This window comes from Bos indicus, chromosome 29 (assembly GCF_029378745.1).
Source record: "Bos indicus isolate NIAB-ARS_2022 breed Sahiwal x Tharparkar chromosome 29, NIAB-ARS_B.indTharparkar_mat_pri_1.0, whole genome shotgun sequence".
In the NCBI taxonomy this organism is placed as follows: Eukaryota; Metazoa; Chordata; class Mammalia; order Artiodactyla; family Bovidae; genus Bos; species Bos indicus.
The window spans coordinates 48,123,599-48,143,039 of NC_091788.1; the positions used below are offsets into that span (position 1 = coordinate 48,123,599).

At 56.8% G+C, this 19,441-nt stretch overlaps 1 protein-coding gene and 1 long non-coding RNA gene across 3 annotated transcripts in view; one reads left to right on the plus strand and one right to left on the minus strand.

Moving 5' to 3' along the window:
* Window positions 1-19,441, minus strand: part of SHANK2 (SH3 and multiple ankyrin repeat domains 2) — a 561,657-nt gene that overhangs the window by 42,025 nt on the left and 500,191 nt on the right. The window lies entirely within an intron of this gene.
* On the plus strand, window positions 7,877-9,139 carry LOC139180754 (uncharacterized). The gene is made up of 2 exons (XR_011565018.1): window positions 7,877-7,981; window positions 8,922-9,139. It is a non-coding gene; the product is annotated as an uncharacterized lncRNA (long non-coding RNA).

Here is a 19,441-nt window from a genome sequence, read left to right on the forward strand (position 1 = left end):
GGCTGAACACGCGTTTCCACCTGGGTGCTGCTCTAGGGAACATCTCCAGTCCGTAAGGGGGTGAACACACTTCTGGGTGTTGGCAGGCAGGGCGGCCCGGACGACCGCGAAGGTTGCGCACTGCACGAGGGTCCCCCCTGGGTGGGGCCCCCACCCAGCCTGCACTAGCTCATCTTGCTGGGACCCCCCTCCCCCAAAGGGTGCCTTTTCCAACCTGCTTTGAGGCCGTGGACAACACTGGGGGCCTGTGTGCATTTTCCAAGGGTGAGGGCCCCCTGTCCTCTTCAGATTCTAAAGCGGGATCCCACCCAAGAAGAGGGGAAGAGTCCCCCTACGAGGGAGGCAGGCCCGGCCTAACAATCTCTCAGCCCGTACAGTCCACCTCCCACGCTAAACAGTGAGCACTCGATGGGCGTGGATAAAGGGCAGCTGCTGTGGAAAGCTATTTGAAAGTGCCTTCAAAAGTGAAACACAGGGGCTTCCCTGGTGGCCCTGGTTTCCCCTGGAGCCCGTGAGCTGCAAAAGGAGAAGTCAGTGCAGTGAGAAGCCCACACACCACAACTACAGAGAGCCCGCACACAGCAACCAAGACCCAGCACAGCCAATAAATAAACATCTTTTAAAAAGAGAGAGAGATACAAAATGTTAAAAAAAAAAAAAGTGAAACGTACGGGACTCCCCTGGCAGTCCAGTGACCAGGACTCTGCTCCCAGTGCAGGGGCCCAGGTTCGATCCTGGTCAGGGAACGAGGGCCCACACGCTGTAACTGAGTCCGCATGTCACAATTAAGACCCGGCGCGGCCAAATAAATAAAACGTGAGCCACAGAATGACCATACGCCCCAGCGATTACCACCCGGGTCTGTCCCCCGAAGACAGAGAAGAGCGGCTGCGACATGCGTCTGCACACCCTCGTCCAAAGCAGCGTTTCACAACAGCCAAGTGGTGGAAACACCCTTGTTCAGTCCCTCGGTTGTGTCTGACTCTGAGACCCCATGGACTGCAGCACGCCAGGCCTCCCTGTCCATCACCATCTCCGATGTTTGCTCAAACTCATGTCTATCAAGTCAATGATGCCATCCAACCATCTCATCCTCTGTCGTCCCCTTCTCCTCCCACCTTCAATCTCTCCCAGCATCAGGGTCTTTTCCAATGAGTCAGGTCTTTGCGTCAGGTGGCCAAAAGATTGGAGCTTCAGCTTCAGCATAATCACGCCTTTAGAGACCCTCTTTCCAAATAGAGTCATGCCTGAGGGGCTGGGGGGTCAGGACTGCACATCCTTCTGGAGGACACAGTTTAGCCCCCAGGATCCCGGCTCAGTCACGTCCTCACAAGGTCTCTGGGAATTCTCTGGCTTGGGCACAGCTTTGCGTGCTGACCTGTGCTTGGAGCCATCACGGCCCCCTGTAGAACGACACAGCGTTTGGCCAACTGCTTCCCTGAGAAGCACAGAAGAGAGCAGAACAGATGCCAGGCCCCTGTAAGCACAGGCCAGATCGTCTGCCCTGGCGGGCCCCTCGTTAAAGAGCCAGCCCACTGACAGGCCCTCTGAGGACCCCAGTGCTGGGCACACACTCTTTGTGCCGAAGCCCTTTCACCGGAGAAAGAGACGCTAAAGAAAAAGGAAGAAACTGCAGTTGACATGAGCAATCGGCACGTGACTCTTGGGCTTAAAAAAAGTGAGCTTTCAACACCCCTGGATCTGGTGGTTCCGTCAGGGGTACGAGGGGGCGTCCCTGGCCCCAAGATTGGGTGGTATCTGGCCCGTATCACAGCCCCTACCACCTGTTTGTCTCTCTTGCCACCAAAGCCAGGGCTGAGCCGTGGGGCCACCAAACGCCTCTCGCGGGGGCGGGGATGGGGTGGTGGCCGCTCGTGGCTCAGTGTGGCCGGGAGTGCAGACCCTGCAGATGAGCTGCCTGGCAGAGACCTTGAGGGAAGAACCCTGGTCCCCTGTAGCTCACGTCTCCCCTGAAGCCAAGGGAACCAAGGAAATAGATGTGTGGGGCTGCTCAAGCCTCCTGTTGGCTTGACGTGAGGCCCGGGACCCTGGGGGTCCAGCCCCCCGCTCCCGTCCACCTCTGGGATTCTCTGCAACGGCCACCTGGCCCCTCCGTGTTCCCCTGATTTTTTTGAGTATGCAGACCTTAGGAAAAATTGAGGGAGTTCCCTGGTGGTCCAGTGGTTAAGATCCGCCTGCCAGTGCAGGGGACACGGGTTCAATCCCTGATCCCGGAAGACCCCACATGCCTCGGAGCACTCAGCCCGTGCCCACAACTACTGAGCCCTGGCACCCTAGAGCCGGTGCTCCACAGTAAGAGACGCCGCCGCGAGGGAAGCCTGTGTGTGGCGACCAAGGACACCCCTGCTCCCCGCAACCGGAGAAGAGCCCACAGAGCAACGGAGACCCAGCGCAGCCACAAGTAAGAAAATTACAAAAAAACGGAGGTGAAATTCACATAAAGTAAAAGTCCCCCTTTGTAATTAGTGGCATTTAGTTCACCCACAGTGCCGTGCTCCCACCCCTCTGGCTGCTTCCAGAACGTTCTCACTGCCCCCAGAGTAAACCCCCAGCCATGAGCTGTCAGACCCACTTCCCCTCCCCCAGCCTCTGGGGGTTGGTTTAGTCGCTCAGTCTCGTCTGACTCTCTGTGACCATGTGGACTGTAGCCTGCCAGGCCCCTCTATCCGTGGGATTCTCCAGGCAAGAATACTAGACTGGGTTGCCATTTCCTTCTCCAGGGGATCTTCCCGACCCAGGGATGGAACCTGGGTTTCGCGCACTGCAGGAGGATTCTTTACTGACTGAGCTACGAGGGAAGCCCTGGCAATCACTACCTTATATGCTTCCTGTCTCCATGGATTTGCTCATCCTGAAACATCTCACACCCATGAAATCATACAGAAGGTGGTCTGGGCGCCTTCTCTCAGCAGCATCACGTCTTCATGGTTCGTCTGCACTGTACTGCGCGTGTCACTGCTTCAGCGCTCGTTCCGCGTGAGGGCTGCTCCACCGCAGGGACCCCCATGGGCTCTCACGGGAGCCCCGGGCGGCTAGGCCACCTCCCTGGACTCCTGCTCTGCCTCTTTGAGGAGAAGGAAGAAGGGCCAGCATTTGCCGGGCACTGTACCGAAGGCTGGGGGGCAGGAGCCCCCAAATCCTCACTGCACCCGGAAGGCAGGTCCCATCACTGTCTCTGTTCACATACAGGAGCCCACAGGGCCAAGACCACCAGGTTCACACCTACAGGGAGGGGTGCTGGGCCCCTGTGCACAGGTCAGGGAGCCGGGTGGGTGCCTTGCAGGGGGGCAACTCCAGGGCCCTGAGCAGGGGGGCCGGCGGAACCCACGCCCTCCCATGCCTCACCCCCCCACCCCTCCCCAGCACTGAATGCGGCAGGGCGGACGCTGGAGGGAAGACCAGGGCCACCAGACAGAAGGCGAGAGAGTGATGCTACAGCCCCGACAAGGCGAGAGTCGCTCAGTCGTGCCCGACTCTGCGCGGCCCCATGGACTATAAATATGATACAGTCCATGGGATTCTCCAGGCCAGAATACTGGCGTGGGTAGCCATTCCCGTCTCCAGGGGATCTTCCCAACCCAGGGATGGAACCCAGGTGTCCCGCATCCCAGGCGGATTCTTTACCAGCTGAGCCACCAGGGAAGCCCACAGTCCGATACAGTTCCTACAAATACACTCCCTCCCTCCTGTTACCCATCCATCAATCCTTCCATCCGTCCGTCTGTCCACCTATGCATTATCCACCCAGTATGTCCTCCCGTTCTGTCTTCCCATGTGTCCACCCACCCTAATTCCCATCGACCTATCTGTCTGTCTGTCTGTCCATCCACCCATCCCTCCATCCACTGGACCAGCTGATGTCTGTGAGGCCGAGCACTGGGTTACATGCTGTGAACGGACAACTGAGGAGGCTGGTCGACTGGTGGGAGCCTGGGCCATCGCCGCAGCACGCGTGCCAGAGTTCCCCGAATCCTGTACGGAGAGCCAGGCGGGCAGCCCGGCCCAACACTCAGGGGGCTCGACAGCCTGAGAAGAACAGGCAGGGACCTCGGGCCCTGGAGAGCCAGGGGAAGACACGGATACTCGCCACGGACCCAAGGAAAGGAGTGCGGACCAGGGTGAGGCTGTGTGAGCGAGGGGGCACTGGGCCTGACTCCGCAGACATGCATGCTCCCCTCCGGGGCCCTGAGGACACACCCAGCCAGCATCCCTGGGTCTGGGCCATCAGACCTATGGGTCTAGTCACCAGGGCTGAAGGCCACCCACGGCTGCCGGAGGACATCAGCCCAGGAGACCCCTGCACACCCCACCTCTGCCCGGCTTCGGGCTGAGCCGACCCCACGTGGCCGGAAGCCGGGGGGCTGGGCCAGCTGTAAATGCAGGGCGAGGCTGGGCCCGTCATGCTTCTTTTTTTGTTAAAGTTCAAGTCTGTTGGACTGTGCTGAGCATGAGGCTAGGCCTAAAATAAATCCGGAGCTGCGTCAGCGTGTGGGTTGGTTCTGCAGGCTGGAGGCCGCTCCTCGGAGGCTGGGGGCTGCAGGCGGCGTGCTGCTGTGCGGTCCCCAGGGGGCTGCCACCCAGGCCAGCTGAGCGCTTCCCCGCTCCCTGCCCCCAGGAGAGGCCAGCTGCCACCTCCCGAGAGCGCAAGGGCAGAGCAGCTGGCCCCCAGCCTGGTGACGGGAGCCTGGCGGACACGAGGCTGCACGGCCCAGGGCCTGCTCCCGAACTCAGTTCCCTGGTGAGCACTTGGAGTTTGAGCCTTCCATGTGGCTTGGGGGCCAGGCACCCTGGATTTGGCTCTGACTTCTTGGGCCAGGGAGCCACGGGGGCAGGGCGGGGCAGGACAAAGCAGACGCTGCTTCTCCCACAAGGAGACGAACATGGCCTTTCCTGAGCCCCTTCAAGGGCAGGGCTTTGGGCTGTGCCCCAGATAAAGGAGGAGCCCCCTAGATGAAGCTGGGGAAGGGACTGGGGTGTGGTCTGCTCATCTTCTCCCTCCCTCAGGGGCTCCCAAGCAGTGGGTTCTAGGGGACAGGGTTTGGAAATGTCTGGCTCCGGGTCTGCCCAGCACCCAGCCGATGGGTAGGTTCTTCCATCTCACTGTAATTCTGATGTGGTTTGGGGCAGCGATGTCCCCAGATTCTAAAGTGAATAATTTCCTGGTCTTCCTTGAAACTGTTGGGGGACGTGCAGCAGAGTTCTAGCCAAGGAGATGCAGATGCAAATCTGCTGGCACTTCTAGGAAAGTTTGGCTTCTCTAAGATAGGTGCTAATCAGACATTTCCTTTGGCCTTCTTGACTGGAATGTGGATGCTAAGGCTGGACCTTCAGCAGCTATTCTGTGACAATGAGATGATGGCCATGCTAATTCAAGCTACTGGATGCCTGACCTGTTGAACTACTGCTTGTAAGCTCAGGTGGTAAAGAATTTGCCTGAGATGCAAGAGACCTGAGTTCAACCCCTGGAACTCCCTTCTTCCTATCCCAGTGTTTCTTCCTGGAGAATTCCATGGACAGAGGGGCTATACATTCCATGGGGTCCCAAAGAACTGGACATGACTGAGTGACTACTACTTTCCACATGCTTTTTGGACTTCCCTGGTGGCTCAGATGGTAAGGAATCTGCCTGCCATGCAGGAGGCCTGGGTTTGATCCCTAGGTCAGGAAGATCCCCTGGAGAAGAAAATGGCTACCCACTCCGGTATTCTTGCCTGGAGAATCCCACGGACAGAGGAGCCTGGCAGGCTACTGTCCACAGGGTCGCAAAGAGTCAGACACGGCTGAGCGACTGACAGTGAACTACAGATTAAAAGATCAAATAACTTTCTATTTGTCTTAAAAGTGCTGTTTAACGTGGTTATCTTTAAAGTGGAAGCCAGTCCCTCACTGAGAAACCTGGTAAGGTGTTGTCCAACTCAGAGGTTCCCCATCCTTATGCCCTTGGGTTCTGACCTCTGTGACGTCATACCTGCAGCCCTGATAAGGAGCCAGAAGGATGAATCCCGACCTAGGCCAGCTCTTCAGGAAGGCTGGACTCTTTTGCCTCCTCAGCCAGGAGAGGACACCCAACCCTCCAGGACAGGTGGGGACACGACGTGTAAGCTGGGCCAGTCTGTCTGCATCTCCTTCCCACTTCCCCCAACAGGAAACCCAAGTGATGGCCCCGCGTAGACTCATTCCCATCCCTGCTGACCCCTGGATGCAGCCGGCTTGGCTGGGCGAGGCATGCCTTAGTGGGCACATTTGCTGAGTGAGTGTCTGGGAGGGACCTGTTTGCAACCTGGTCCAGGAAGCGTGTAGACGGGATGTGTGCCCAGGTGACCCAGTGCCAGGGGAAGGCGATGAAGACATGGAAGGTCAGAGGGGCAGCCTGGCAGGGAAGAGTGGGCACTGCAGACGGAGCCTTGCTGGGGAGAGTGGGGCAGCCTCCAGAGTGAAGGCGAAGCTCGAGCAAGGCCAGAAAGAGTAGGGCCGGGGCAGCCAGGCCCTGCAGAGGCTGGGGATGAGGAGCCTGGGACCTCGTCCTGTGTGTAGCAGGCAAAAGGGGAGGGTTTCCAGGGCAGATGGGGCAGTGGCAGAGTACATAAGGAGGGGCCCAAGGAAGATGAACAAGGCTAGGACTGATGCAGTGACGGTAGGCTGGGAAGGAGGGCGACAGGTTTCCCGAACTGCTTTCTAATCTGAACTCTCTAGCCTCCGCAGCCAGCACACCCCGCCCCCATGTCCCCTGAGCATCCCTCCTCGGAAGCCCCTTGCAGGGGTCTCCCCAACAACACCCGGAATTTACACCTCATAGGATGACAGGTGTCCCCCTAAAGACAGGTCTGTGCCCTAACTGGGGAACCTATGAATGTGACCTTATTTGTAAAAAGAGCCTCAGGATGGGATGACCCTGGCTCTAGTGTGGACCCTAAATCTAGTTCAGAAAACTAAGATCATGGCATCCGGTCCCATCACTTCATGGCAAATAGTGGGGAAACGATGGAAAAAGAGACAGACTTTATTTTCTTGGGCTCCAAAATCACTGCGGATGGTGACTGCAGCCATGAAATTAAAAGACTCTTGCTCCTTGGAAGAAAATCTATGACCAACCTAGACAGCATATTAAAAAGCAAGACATTACTTTGCTAACAAAGGTCCGTCTAGTCAAAGTTATAGTTTTTCCAGAAGCCATGTACGGATGTAAGAGTTGGACTATAAAGAAAGCTGAGCACCGAAGAATTGATGCTTTTGAGCTGTGGTGTTGGAGAAGACTCTTGAGAGTCCCTTGGACTGCAAGGAGATCCAACCAATCCATCCTAAAGGAAGTCAGTCCTGAATACTCATTGGAAGGATTGATGCTGAAACTGAACCTCTAATACTTTGGTCACCTGATACGAAGAATTGACTCATTGGAAAAGACTCTGATGCTGGGAAAGATTGAGGGCAGGAGGAGAAGGGGACGACAGAGGATGAGATGGTTGAATGGCATCACCGACTTGATGGACATGAGTTTGAGAAAACTCCAGGAGATGGTGAAGGACAGGGAAGCCTGGTGTGCTTCAGTCCATGGGGTCACAAAGAGTCGGACATGATGGAGCCGCTGAACTGACTGACTGACTACGGTGGACCCTACATCTAATCACGGATGTACTCAGAGACAGAAGAGGGGACGATGCAGGGGAGGGGGCCACGGGAAGATGAGGCAGAGGCTGGAGGGACGTGGCCGCCGAGCCCAGGGACACCAGGAGCTCCAGAAGCTGGGAGAGGCAGGAAGGACACCCCACCCCCTCCCCAAGCTCAGGAAGGCGCCAGCCCTGCCCACACCTGGATTTCAGCCCAGTGAACCTGATTTAGGACTTCCGGGCTCCAGGACTGTGACAGCACAAACGCCTGTGGCTTGCAGGGCCTGGCTGTGGTGTCTGCGGAGGCAACCCCGAGGCGCTCACACACACGAACGCCGAATGAAGCGGAGAGACAGGTGCGTGGCTGGGCCGCCTCGGTCCGCGGAGACCCCGCCAGCTCGGGGTTGGGGCTCCCTGGGGAGCAGGGACCGGGCAGCAGGGACCGGGGAGGGGCTGGTGGGTGCACCGGATCCCAGCCCCGGGCCCAGGAGTCCTGGTGTGACTCTCAGGTGAGTTACCTGCTCGGTGGATTTCAAACTCAGAGGGCAGGTGAAGGACTCAGCGATCGCCAAAGTGCTGACTCACTTCGGATTGGCGCCACAGCCCAGCGCTCGCTCAGCCATCTGGTCCTGGGGCCAGCCGCCCACGGGCAGGACAGGGACGAACGGAGGTGGGGGAGGGGGGATCAATGAGTCCCCCGATCTCCGCTGGGCTGAGGCCTGTGCTGGGCTGGGGTCCAGAGACACCTCCGTCCCTCGGGACCTGGTGGCCCTGCCTGTGAACACAGCCACCAGGCCCAGACCGCCTCTCCCAGTCTCCCCCGGGAGGCCCAGCTGCAACCAGAGTTGTCAAGGGATCTGTGGCCACAGTCTGCCCCAAGGGACTGGGCCCAGGACACCCAGCAGAGCAGAGCAGCCTGCCCAGGCTTCTCGTGGACAACTGGTGGGGCCTTTGGGCTGGATCAGGAAGGGGCGAGGACAGCGGGCAGCTGGACAGGGCTTTGGGGAAGCCACGCCACCCTATCCCATAAGATGACCACGGTCCTGACCCTGGCCAGTGTTGAGCTGAGACAGAAAGAGGGACCCGGGGTGGCATTTCAAAAGCAAGAGGCAGATGTGAGAGCAGGAAGCCAGGCCACTCTTGTCCCGGGGATGGGCCGTGAGAAGGAGACCCGACAGCCCCTGGGGGCCTGGGGGAAACCGGTCAGCTCCCAGCCCTGCTGCTCGAGGATCGCGGGCTCTCTTCTCTGTGCAGCTGGGGTGGGGAGGTTGACACTGACCCTAATACCCTCTACAGGGCTGCAGGGTGCCCACACGTGATATCACGTGTGAGAGGTGCTCCATGGAGAGTCTGACACATGGCTCAGAGAGGACCCACCACTCTGTGATTAGAAACGGGAAGAGCAGCCGATGCCGCGGAGACCTTGAGATGGTTCCATCCACCCCTCTAGAAACACTCCACAGCTCAGGCTTTCATGTCTTAATTGTGGTAAAATACACACAACCTAAAATCGACCACTTGAGCAGTTTTTAAATATTTAGCTCTGTTCTGATAAGTATATATTCACACTCACGTGAAACAGAACTCCCGAATGTTCATCCGGCATAAGGGAGACTCTGCCCGTTAAACAACTCCCCTCCCCTAGCCCCCATTCCCCTCCCTCCTGCTTTCTGTCTCTATGAGTTTCATGGAAATCAACCCTGAATATTCATTGGAGGGACTGATGCTGAAGCTCCAATACTTTGGCTACCTGATGCGAAGAGCGACTCATCAGAAAAGACTGATGCTGGGAAAGACTGAAGGCAGGAGAAGGGGACGATGGAGGATCAGATGGCTGGATGGCATCACCGACTCAATGGACGTGAGTTTGAGCAAGCTCCGGGAGTTGATGATGGAAGGGGAAGCCTGGCGTGCTGCAGTCCATGGGGTCGCAAAGAGTCGGACATGCTTTAGTGACTAAACAACAGCAGGGACCTCCTGTGAGTGGAACTGTACAGGATTCATCCTTTCGGGACTGGCTTTTTTCACTCAGCAGTGTTCTCAGGGTTCATCTCTGTTGCAGCCTGCGCCGGAACCCCTTCCGTCTAAGGCTGAATCCCGGTCCACTGATGAACAGACCACATCTCGTTTACCCGTTCGCCGGTGGATGCGCTCTCAGGCCAGGGCTGGCTCTTTTTAAGTGTTTATTTATCTGGCTGTCTGGGTCTTAGTTATGACATTTGGGATCTAGTTCCCTGAACAGGGGTTGAACCCAGGCCCTGCATTGAGAGCATGAGGTCTTAACCAGTAGACCACCAGGGAGGGCCCCAGGGCCGGCTCTTTATTTGAGAACATCTGTCCCTCCCACCCAGCCTGACTGAAGCCTCCACATCTCCATCAGGGACTTCCCTGCTAGTCCCGTGGTTAAGACTGCCTTCCAGAGCAGGGGCCCAGGTTGGATCCCTGTTCAGGGAACTGAAGTCCCACATGCCACAGCGTATGGCCAATAATGAAAAAAAAAATAAGTTTCCATCGGCTGAAGGCGAAGGGCAGGAACCAACAACACTTGCCCTGACCAGCTGTCCTCGGCTTCAGCAAGAGAACTGACGTGGGCTGTTCTCAGCCTGGTGGTTCCCCGGCACACCCTCTGACCTGGTCACCTCTGCACTGAGGGGGTGGGCTGGCAGGCTTGAGTGGGCAAGTGTGGGGGTCAGCCGAGGAGCAGCCCCATAGGGCGGCTGTGGACTAAGCTGGAGAGACTGCCGGGTCAGCAGGGGCAAAACGAAATTTTTCTGTAAGTTAATTAACTTATTAATATTAGTATTTTCTGCACCGGGTCTTGGTTGAAGCATGTGGGATCTGGTTCCCTGACCAGGGATGGAACCGGGGCTCCTGCGTTGGGAGAGCGAGTCTCAGCCGCGGGGACCACCTGGGAAAAGCCACCATTTCTGTCTGAAGCCACCCAGTTGGTGACCCTTTGTTACGGCTGCCCCAGGAAGCTCAGGCGGGCTGCACTCAGTCCTCCCCCCGGGGGCCCAGGCCGGGGTGCCCGACCCTCCCCGCTCCTCCAGTGCAGCCAGCAGTTCCCCGAGCAGCTGCCCCCTGCCCCCCCACAATGGCCCAGAAAGACCAGCAAACGCCTTGGAGTCGCCCCCAGAAGACCGTTTCCTGCGCCAGCTGTCCTGTATGATGAGCTCAGAGCAGACACATGAACCCGTGGGCACGTCCAGTGAGCCTGCCAGCGAACCCCCACCCCTGACCCCAGGAGCAGAGGGAGTGGGGTGTCCCTAGGGGGCTTCTCAGGGCCTCGTGGGCTGACTGTTGCTGCAGGATCTGCTGGAAGGGGTCTTCTCAAGGACGACTGACCAATCATGTTTGTAATAACTGGAACCAGATGAGTGGGTGGGTGGGTAGCCAGCGCTGGGCGGCTGGAGGACCCTATCCGGAGCCCTTGAGCAGCCTGGCGGGGGCACTGGCCGAGCTCCCCCAGGGCAGGGGAGAAGGCAGAAGCCAGAAGACGAGGACCTGCAGTTCTCGACTCAGCTCAGAGGGAGGTGAGAAGGAACAGGGGCCCGATTTGTAGTTGATGGGAGGTGGTGAGCAGACAAGGACCCCTCCCTGGAAGAAGCCAGAAACAGGCTGGGTGGGAAATGCGCCCTGGCTGCCCCCTCTCAGCCGGGCGTCGAGGGTGACGGGCTGGGTCATGGCCATACTCTCTATGTCTGGGTGGGGGGCAATGGGGGCCTGGGGTTGAGGGTGATGGGCTGGGTCATGGCCATGGGGGAAGGGGGGCACTGAGGGCCCTTAGGTGGACAGTGACAGGCTGGGTCATGGCCACACTCTCCATTGTCTGGCCGAGAGGCCTGGGACCATGGTATAGTTCTGTGCCTCAGTTTCCTCATCTGTAAAATGGGGCCACCCCAGTGCCCATCTCAGAGCAGCTGTGGGGGAAAGAACGAGGCCCCAGGGGTGGAGCCCTAACATGGGACCGGCCGGCACCAGCTGCAAGTGGCTTCCCCTTGTTACAGACTGAGTGTGTCTGTCCCCCACGTTCACGTGTTGAAGCCCTCGTCCCCAGGGGGACGATGTTTGGAGGCGAGGCCTTTGGGAGGTGACTGAGGTCACGGGAGGTCACGTGGATGGAGCCCTGATCTGATGGGTTAGCGCCCTTAGGAGAGAGCACCATGTGAGCACGCAGTGAGCGCCCGCCGGGAAGAGGCCCCCAGGGCAAGGGCAGGAGGGGCCTCCCCACGTGAGTCCACAGTGGACAGCGGCCCCGGGGCCTCCCGCCTGGCCTGGACCAGCAGGCCAGCCATGGGCTCAGGATGAGGTGGGGCCACCCCTCCCCGCCGGACGACTGGGCACCACCTGCCCTAGTGACCTCCATTTCAGGAGTTTAGGAGCCCTGAGCCAGTAACTGAGGACAGGGACCAAGTGTTTATTTTTTATTCTCCCTTCAAGACCTCAGCCTGCCCTGAGACTGTCCAGCTCTGAGTCCAGAAGGGAGCCCTGGAAGCGTGGGTAGGGGGAGCCCTGGGCCAGGCCGTCACCTCTGCTGTCTCGCCCCTGCCACAGCCTTGCCGGGGCCGCGTCCTCCTGAGCCCTCGGAGACCAAGGGAAGCGCTCAAGCGCAGTCCACAGGCCTTGGGACCGACTGTCTGGCCCGAGGTCCAGAGATGCCTTGGGCTTTTTCTGGGATAGGGGTGGGCCCAGGAGGATGGAGGCGGAAGGGCTGGAGACGCTTCTCCAATGCAGAGGAAAGGCGGTCCAGATGGGCAGCCCACTGGGCAGAGGCGGTCAGCGTCGCAGGCCTGGCCCACCTGCTCCGCTGCCTGTCAGGGAGTGTGGCCGCGCCCCCATGGATGGAGCGGCCGTCCAGGGCCACTAATTCGGCTCATCTAGAGTGGCCTGGTGAGGTTGATCACCTTCTCCCCACGTGGGTCACCTTACTGAGCTCCCGTTCCTGGGCTCAGGGCTGTCCCCTGCCTCCACTCACTCCTCCGCTCACCAGCAGCCTGTGCTGGCCCGGGGCCTCGGCCACTGCGGGGCCCCACACCGCCCTCCTGGGCCGCCTCTGCCCCCAGCCCGTGGCAGAGCTGAGTCCCAGCCTCCCAGTCACAGGACCCCCACCCCCACCAGAGTGTGGCCGAGTGTCTGTGTCGACCTTGCAAGCCTGCTGGGGAGACAGGAAGGGATCATGCATGAAACCTGCATGCGGCAGGTGCTCAAGAAACAGCTACTGTCGTTCCTGGGTGCTTTTTCAGAACACCACAGTCCAACAACAATTCTCCGACTTTGGCACACCAGCTTCCACTAGAACTCAATCCTGAGTCCCTGCAGACCCCACAGGGTCCCACAGATGGCCCCTCTCCAATCTGATATCGCCCATCCAGGCCACACACACTGCACCTCGGACTGGCTGGCTAGGAGCTGGAGGTTCACATGATCCCCTTATTTGGTTCAGAAATGGCTGTCTGGGGAGGCCTTACAAATAGCTGTGAGAAGAAAAAAAGTGAAAAGCAAAGGAGAAAAGGAAAGATATAAGCATCTGAATGCAGAGTTCCAAAGAATACCAAGAAGAGATAAGAAAGCCTTCCTCAGCGATCAATGCAAAGAAATAGAGGAAAACAACAGAATGGGAAAGAATAGAGATCTCTTCAAGAAAACTAGAGATACCAAGGGAACATTTCATGCAAAGATGAGCTCGATAAAGGACAGAAGTGGTATGGACCTAACAGAAGCAGAAGATATTAAGAAGAGGTGGCAAGAACACACAGAAGAACTGTACAAAAAAGAGCTTCACAACCCAGATAATCACGATGGTGTGATCACTGACCTAGAGCCAGACATCCTGGAATGTGAAGTCAAGTGGGCCTTAGAAAGCATCACTACGAACAAAGCTAGTGGAGGTGATGGAATTCCAGTTGAGCTATTTCAAATCCCGAAAGATGATGCTGTGAAGGTGCTGCACTCAATATGCCAGCAAATTTGGAAAACTCAGCAGTGGCCACAGGACTGGAAAAGGTCAGTTTTCATTCCAATCCCAAAGAAAGGCAATGCCAAAGAATGCTCAAATTACTGCACAATTGCACTCATCTCACACGCTAGTAAAGTAATGCTCCAAATTCTCCAAGCCAGGCTTCAGCAATATGTGAACCGTGAACTTCCTGATGTTCAAGCTGGTTTTAGAAAAGGCAGAGGAACCAGAGATCAAATTGCCAACATCCTCTGGATCATGGAAAAAGCAAGAGAGTTCCAGAAAAACATCTATTTCTGCTTTATTGACTATGCCAAAGCCTTTGACTGTGTGGATCACAACAAACTGTGGAAAATTCTGAAAGAGATGGGAATACCAGACCACCTGACCTGCCTCTTGAGAAACCTGTATGCAGGTCAGGAAGCAACAGTTAGAACTGGACATGGCACAACAGACTGGTTCCAAATAGGAAAAGGAGTACGTCAAGGCTGTATATTGTCACCCTGCTTATTTGACTTATATACAGAGTACATCATGAGAAATGCTGGACTGGAAGAAACACAAGCTGGAATCGAGATTGCCAGGAGAAATATCAATAACCTCAGATATGCAGATGACACCACCCTTATGGCAGAAAGTGAAGAGGAACTAAAAAGCCTCTTGATGAAAGTGAAAGTGGAGAGTGAAAAAGTTGGCTTAAAGCTCAACATTCAGAAAACGAAGATCATGGCATCCGGTCCCATCACTTCGTGGGAAATAGATGGGGAAACAGTGGAAACAGTGTCAGACTTTATTTTTCTGGGCTCCAAAATCACTGCAGATGGTGACTGCAGCCATGAAATTAAAAGACGCTTACTCCTTGGAAGGAAAGTTATGTCCAACCTAGATAGCATATTCAAAAGTGGAGACATTACTTTGCCAACAAGGTCCGTCTAGTCAAGGCTATGGTTTTTCCTGTGGTCATGTATGGATGTGAGAGTTGGACTGTGAAGAAGGGTGAGCACCGAAGAATTGATGCTTTTGAACTGTGGTGTTGGGAGAAACTCCAGTACTTTGGCCACCTCATGAGAAGAGTTGACTCATTGGAAAAGACTCTGATGCTGGGAGGGATTGGGGGCAGGAGGAGAAGGGGACGACAGAGGATGAGATGGCTGAATGGCATCACCGACTCGATGGACGTGAGTCTGAGTGAACTATGGGAATTGGTGATGGACAGGGAGGCCTGGCGTGCTGCGATTCATGGGGTCGCAAAGAGTTGGACACGACTGAGGGACTGAACTGAACTGAACTGAACTCGATAGAATGGTTCATGGGCGTGCATGCATGCTAAGTCGCTTCACTCATGTCTGACTCTTTGCGACTCTATGGGTTGCACCCCGCCAGGCTCCTCTTTCCACGTGACTGTCCAGGCAGGAACACTGGAATGGGTTGCCATGCCCTCCTCCAGGGGATCTTCCTGACCCAGGGATTAAACCTGTGTCTCCTACGTCTCCTGCATTGCAGGAGGATCCTTTACTGCTGAGCCACCAGGGAAGCCCAGAATGGTTCATAGAACCCACGAAAGTGCTTTACTTACTATAATAAACTACCTGTTTATTATAAAGGACACGACTCAGGAACAGCCAGATGGAAGACAAAGCACGGCAGGGGGTGAGCTTCCACGCCCTCTTGGGGCCCTGCCCCAGCCCAGCTCTCTGAAGGTTCATTATGTAGGGGTGACACTGAATCACTGGCTGATGGTGACTGACCCCAGTCTCCAGCTTCCCCCTAGCCAGAGGAGGGTCTAGCTGGTGACCAGCCCCCATCTTGAAGCCTTCTGGGGTGGCCTCCCCCACCCTGCCCCCCAGAGGCATCTCCTTAGCAGGAGACACAGGTTTGATCCCTGGGTCAGAAAGATCCCCTGGAGGAGGGCATGGCAACCCATTCCACTGTTCCTGCCTGGACGGTCACGTGGAAAGAGGAGCCTGGCGGGCTGCAACCCATAGAGTCGCGAAGAGTTGGACATGAGTGAAGCGACTTAGCACGCATCTCCACAGCTGCCATCTGCCCAGACTCTGCCCGCTTCTGCAGTCTCTCCTTCAGGACGGGCCCCTCTGGGCACGCCATCAGTCCACGTTTGGGGTTCTCAGGACCCTGTCCAAGCCCTCCCCAGGGCGGGGCTGTGCAGACCCCTTGCTGGACCAAGCGGGGTCTGCCCGGGGTCTGTCCTCCTCTGCAGCTGGTGCCCCCTTCCTGGGCTGCCCAGTGGAGTGCAGAGCAGGCACCTCTCCTGCCAGCCCGAAGTCCCTCCAGCTGTGGAACCTTCTGGGCAAATCCTGCCTCAGCTGGTTCTGTACCTGCCCCATCCCACTGGGGTCCGGGCCGAGGGGCACGCCTGAGTTTTCCCACCTCTCAGCCTTGAGGATGGAACAGACCCACCCGGAAAAGAGAAACGTCCTGGAAATCCCAGCTGGCATAATAACCGACCTGAAAAAGAGCACTTATTCGGGTCTTCCTGGTGCAAATGATCTGCTAGAGGGATGCTTTGTCCTCTGAACGCTTTTTTTTTTTTTTTTTTTTCAGTATTTATTTATTTGGCTGCACCCGGTCTGAGCTGCGGCAGGTGGGAGCTTCAACCTCTGCTCCTGCACGTGGGCTCTTAAGTTGCGGATGCGACCTCTTGGTTACGGCATGTGGGATCCAGTTCCCTGATCAGAAACTGAACCCCGGCCCCCTGCATTGGGAGCAGAGTCTCAGCCACTGGACCACCAGGGAGGTCCCCTCCTAATGGTTTAGACGGACAATCAAAATGAAAACGGAGCATTAAAAGCTTTCATCTGGCCCCTGGGAGCCCACATCTGAACTCCACGGCGGGAGAGGGAAGACAAGCTTGTTATGGACTCAGGCCAGGGGGCGCTCCTGGAACTGGACGTGCCTGCTGGCCTCACAGGACGCAGTGGGCTACGGCCCACTCAGGCCCGGCCCTGGGAGTCAGCCCCTCCGACCAGCAGGGACAGCCCTGGGCAGACGCTCCGGGAGCCCCGTCTTCTTATGCTTTCTCCTCCTGTGGGCAGCAGGCAGGTGGGCGCTCCATGGCATCCAGGTGGGCCGCGTCCCTGCAGCGCCCCGGGCGTGGCCTTCAGGAAAGGCCTGCGATGCCATGCCCTGGGTTCTGGGGTCAGGGGTCCTTGTGGGTGAAAAGCGTGTCCTCGAAAGAGGTGTGTCCCACGCTAACCGTGTGAACAGGCGCTTCCCTGGAAACAGAGTCTTGGCAGACGCAGTCAGGCTGGGATGAGGGTGCCGGGGTGGGCCCTAATCCAGTGACTGGCGTCCTTATAAGAGGGGACCTTGGACACTTACACAGGGAAGAAGGTCATGTGACCACAGAGGCAGAGCCTGGTGTGATACAGCCACAGCCCAAGGACACTGAAGCCCAGAAACCGGAAGAGGCAGGAAGGACCCTCCCCCAGAGCCTCTGGCCGAGAAATCCGCACAAACAAACCTTGCTAAACTCTGCTCTCCCAGTTACTCTTTCAACATGGCCTACCCCAAACCCTGGGTCTTGTCAATTCCTTTTTTTTTTTTTTTCTTGCCACGACTGGCATGTGGGATCTGAGTTCCCCAACCACAGATCCAATCCACGCCCGCTGTGTTGGAAGCATGGAGTCTTAGCCACTGGACGGCCAGTAAGTCCCCGTCTTGTCAGTTCTTCCCACAGTCATCGTTTCTTGTCTAAAAGGAATAAAACCTTCCTGCTCCGGTCACTTTTCCAGGTCTTCATTCTCTCGGGAAGACTCCCACGTCCTTGTAAGGATTCCTTACGATTTGTAGGCTTTTCTTATCTTAATCATTGTCAATTTAATGTTCAGAGCCAGCCGGGGCCCCTAGAAGGTGAAGGAAAATCCTCCCTCCCTGATGACTCCAGGGAAGTGAGCCCTCACTTGCTGTTTCTACTTTGTTCAGGGGGTTCTCCCACACCGTGAGCCCCGCTTCATGTGTGCTCCTGAAAATGAGGACTTGATGGCCCAGAAAGATGCCCCATTTACTCAGGACCTGGAACCCTCCCGCCCCGTTGAGCTGCTGGACACCAGGCCACAAGGATGACCCTTGTTGACATTGCAAATCAAGTCCATGGCTGCTATCCCCTGGGAGGAGGGTGGCTGGCTCCTCGCTGGGACACACTCTGCCCGGGGTCACTGTTTGGGGAAGTGGGGCAGCCGACATGGGACCCCCGGACTGCAGAACCTCTGCACAGGGCTGCTTCCTTGACGAGGAACAGAGGGGAGTCTCGTACGGCTGACCTTCCAGGAATTCCCTAGAAAATCGCGCCTTTGGAAGGCAGCCCATTTCCATGCATCATTAACAGCAAAACGAACGGGTCAGGACACAGAGCTGCGTTTTCTGCATTATTCTCAGGACATTTTGAAATCCAGGCTCCCTGGCAGGTACAGGCTTCGAAGACCCAGAAGCCCCAGGCCACCTCTCGGCCGAATCTGGCAGGACAGCAAAGCCTGCCCCCTCCTGATGGTGCCTGTACATCACATTCTTAGAATCTGCCTACCGGGACCCCTGGACAGCACATTAAAAAGCAAAGACATTAATTGCTGACAAACGTCTGTCTAGTTAAAGCTATGGTTTCTCCAGTAGTCACGTATGGTTGTGAGAGTTGGATCATAAAGAAGGCTGAGCGCTGGATAATTGATGCTTTTGAACTGTGGTGCTGGAGAAGACTCTTGAGAATCCCTTGGATAGTAAGAAGATCAAACCCGTCAATCCTAAAGGCAATCAACCCAAATCAACCCTGAATATTCACTGGAAGGACTGATGCTGAAACTGAGGCTCCAATACTTTGGCCACTTGACGTGAAGAGCCGACGCATTGGAAAAGACCATGATGCTGGGAAAGATTGAGGGCAGGAGGAGAAGGGGGCGACAGAGGATGAGATGGTTGGATGCCATCACCCACTCGATGGACGTGAGTTTGAGTGAACTCCGGGAGACGGTGAAGGACAGGGAAGCCTGGCGTGCTGCAGTCCACAGGGTCACAGAGAGTTGGACACGACTGAGAGACTGAACAACACTGGGACCCCGGACACAGGCTCAGGGAACTGCACACAGCCTCGGCGGGGGAGACAGTGGACTGTCCATCATCACTAGTGATCAGGACTCCCCTCCTCGATGGAGACATTCACAGGATGCAGGGCGTGGACTCCCAGGTCCCTGCTGAGCCCCTCCCCAAATGTGTCCCTGATTTGGAACCAGTGCCAACAACACTGTGCTTCCCTGTGGCTCAGCGGTAAAGAATCCTCCTGCGGATTCTTTATGTGGGAGACCTGGGTTCGATCCCTGGGTTGGGAAGATCCCCTGGAGGAGGGCATGACATCCCAGGGCAGTATTCTTGCCTGGAGAATCCTGTGGACAGAGGAGCCTGGCGGGCTACATTCCATAGGGCTGCAAAAGAGTTGGACATGACTGAAGCGGCTGAGCACGCACCCATGCACGCCAACGACATTGCCCAGTTCCTGCCCCGCTGGCTCATGGGGGTCCAGGGATGACCAAGACTGAACCCAAACCCAGGACTTGCATTTTGCTTCCTAAGAGAAGCTTTCGCCCACCAACTGACACAGACCCGCAGCTACAGTGGTGGAAAATATTCTCTGTCTGAAGCGGAAGGACCGCGGTAAGGATGGAGGAGGGAGTCAGTGATGGAAAACGCAGCGATTGCCCAAGGATGCAGTCCATCCTCTCCTCACCTGCCTGGGGGTGGCCAGCCCACTGGCCCTAAGGCTGCGGGACCTCTTCCTGTCTGGGGGCTGTGATGAAGCTCACGGCCCCACCCACCGCTGGTGCCCACCCCCATCGGCCCCCTCAGCTGGGGGTCT